The sequence below is a fragment of the Rhagoletis pomonella genome, unplaced genomic scaffold, assembly GCF_013731165.1.
Source record: "Rhagoletis pomonella isolate Grant_MI unplaced genomic scaffold, Rhpom_1.0 Rhpom_scaffold_00243, whole genome shotgun sequence".
Lineage (NCBI taxonomy): Eukaryota > Metazoa > Arthropoda > Insecta > Diptera > Tephritidae > Rhagoletis > Rhagoletis pomonella.
The window spans coordinates 58,835-62,225 of NW_023458797.1; positions in this window are offsets into that span (position 1 = coordinate 58,835).

A 3,391-nucleotide genomic window follows, 5' to 3' on the forward strand; every position below is an offset into this window, starting at 1 on the left:
AACGCGGATTAGGGTGGTGCAATATATTTAGGTCGCGGACCTAAACAGATATAAATACACTTAGCCTTAACTCCAATAACTGTACAACTGTCCAATAACTGTACAACCAATCTGAGATTATTGATAAAACTATAGACCGGTTGGGTGAACAGCCATGACGTTTCTTCTTAAGTGTGACAAAATCAAGTAATATATTTAGCATAAATGAATATACCAGCATAAAAAATCTGCATACTCAAAATGTTCAATACGTCCTCATATTTATACATACCTATGTATATAATTTAATAGTAGATATTTCGCTGCAAAGCAATGATTACACTATGCGACAGTGAAATTCGGGATGGGATGAAACCAACGGGAAATGTTATATCGGTCAAAAACAAGTTATACGTGTCCCGGCGTTTCGCTGGGTCACGTCTAGGAATCGAGATATATATATAACTATCATATAGGGGAAATTGTCACCTTTGGTGGTCTTTTTTTGACATAACTCGAGAACCACTAGTCCGATTTGCTCAAACAAATTTAAAAAAATTAAAAATTACAATTCCTTTAATCTGTTCATATAACGTTTTTCTATATAATCAACATTCACAATACGCCAAATCTTGGAAAATACCCGCGAGAAAAGGATCGGCACTCACCACCTATTTGTCGACTTTAAAGCCGCTTTCGACAGCACTAAAAGGAGTTTCCTATATGCCGCTATGTCTGAATTTGGCATCCCCTCAAAACTCATACGGCTGTGAAAAATGACGTTGAGCAATACCCCCAGCATGGGACTTCTTTAATCTGATGTTGGAGAAGATAATAAGATCTGCAGAACTGAACCACTCAGGAACAATTTACTACAAGAGCGTACAATTGCTGGCTTGTGCCGATGACACTAACATCATCGGTAAGAAAAACTGCGAAGTCTGTCCTGGCTTTTCCAAGTTGGACAAGGAAGCAAAGCGAATGGGTCTGGTGGTAAACGAGGACAAGACGAAGTATCTCCTGTCATCAAACAAACAGTCAGCATACTCGCGCCTTGGCGTGGGTGCCAAGGTTTCCACTGTTGACAGTTACAATTTCGAGAATGTTTACTTGGGAACCAGCATTAACACAAATAATAATGTCAGCATGGAAATCCAACGCAGAATCGATCTTGCCAACAAGTACTGGCTTTGGACTGAGTAGGCAATTCAGGAGTAAAGTCCTCTCTCGACGTACGAAAAGCACAATATAAGTCAATCGTCATGCCCGTGCTGGTATATGGCGAATTAAAATACAGCGGCTCAACTGGCTTGACCATGTCGTTCTAATGGACACCGACGCCCACCTCTGAACGTATTCTGGCTTCACTTGGCATTTCCAATTGGTGTCAGTTGGCCAAAATCGCTTTGGTGGTTACAGCGCCAAATAAGAAGAAGAAGAAGAGAATCTATAACCTTATCAGTCACACAGTGTTATAATCCCGACGAAATCCTTGATGGTGGTACCGGGAGGGGAACGGTACATGACGGTAGGAAGTTTAGTAGTCTCACACTGACGGGGTTAGGCTTTCGATTCTTCCTCCTCGTAAAATAAACATGCTCAGTAAAAAGTTAACAATTTAAATCGACGAATAGTTTTATATCAACTTTTGTGAACTTCTGTTCATTTGTTTTTTGTACAACAAATGGTTACAATAAGTTTAAGCTATAATAAACAATTTTTTAGGAAGTAATTATTGGTTTTGATTTTTTTTTTGTATAGGCCCCCCCTGGCTACGCCCATGAGCATAGGCATGGACATTAACATACTGACAAACAGAAAATACATCATTGACAAAAAGACTAAACAAAAGGGGACCAAGCACGGAGCCTTGCGGCACACCGGAGGCAACAATACAAGATTTTGATGACGCAGATTTGCACATCACCTTTTTACTTCTTCCCTCAAGGTAGCTGGTCATAAGTTTAGCAGAGCTATCGGAGAATCCAAAATAATATTTAAGCTTTGTACAAAGCAGTCATGATTTACTAAATCAAACGCCTTAGTAAAATCAAGAAGGCAGAGAAGAGTTAAGTCACCTTTGTCAAACTGTATTCTTATGTCGTCAAGTATTTTCAACGTAGAGCAGCTATGCTTTGGTCTAAATCCTGACTGCAACGGTGATAAAAGATTATTTTCTTGAACGAATGATGAAATTTGCTCTGCCATCAAAGACTCACACACTTTTGAGAATACTGGCAAAATGCTAATTGGCCTGTAGTAGCTAGGTTCAGAGGCGGTATTCTTTTTAGCGACAGGAATAATCACAGCTTTTTTCCACTCCGTTGGAAAACACGAAGTTGTGAAGCAGTGATTGATTATATGTGTGAGAGTTCCTGGAATGAATGGCAGCACAAGTTTCACAAACTTCAAGGATATACCATCCTCACCAATAGCATTAGACTTGACGCTCATAATTGACTTCACAACTTCTGCTTCTGTAACTCCATTAAATTGAAACTTTTCTCTCAGTGCAAAATGGCTATTTAAGTTTTGAGTTAGAGAACTGTCGCGGCTTTTGCAGGCGCCAATAAAATATTCATTTAGAATGTTAGGGTCAATTTTACACTCAGTTTTATGTTTTCCATGCACATTAAGGTTTCCCAAATTGCGCCATAAGTCTTTTGATGGTAGTGATGGGTTCAACTTGGAGTTAGAATACAACCGTATCGCTTGTCTTGCAATGGTGGTAGCTTTTTTTCGGGCAAGTTTGTATTGCGACCAAGCGAAGTCCATGTTGGTTCTTTTCCATTTCGCATATAATCTATTACGAGCTTTTATAGCTGATCTGACATTACTATTATACCACGGACAAGAGCTATTCAAAACGCGAACAGTACGAAGAGGAAGGGAGGGAAGTTTGGCATCTACCGACTCAACAAACCAGCATGCATCCCAGTCAACACTTAACAGATCATCAGTCAGATCATTAACATTTACTGACTTAAAATCACGATACATAGAAGTAACACTATCAGCAGGACAATTAAACGTTATATCTAGTGCAAAAAATATTAGGTCGTGGTCGGAGATAAAACTTATTTGGTCAAATTTAATAATATGGTCGAGGCTTGACGTAATAATGAGGTCTAACAAACTAGGACATGAATTGTGCGCAAATCTTGTTGGTATGAATTTGTTAACTACAGCAAGACCTGCAGCATGATCCAGTAGTTTATTGGCATATGAGTCATTCATAAGAAAATTGACATTGAAGTCACCACATATAACAAAACGCCCATACTCAATAATAAACAAAGACACCTCAACAAAAAACGAATCGTAACATGCAACATCTATGAGGGTTGTATACACAGGACACTAGTATTTTTGTTACATTGTCTGAAATTTCGGCAATAATGAATTCTGTATC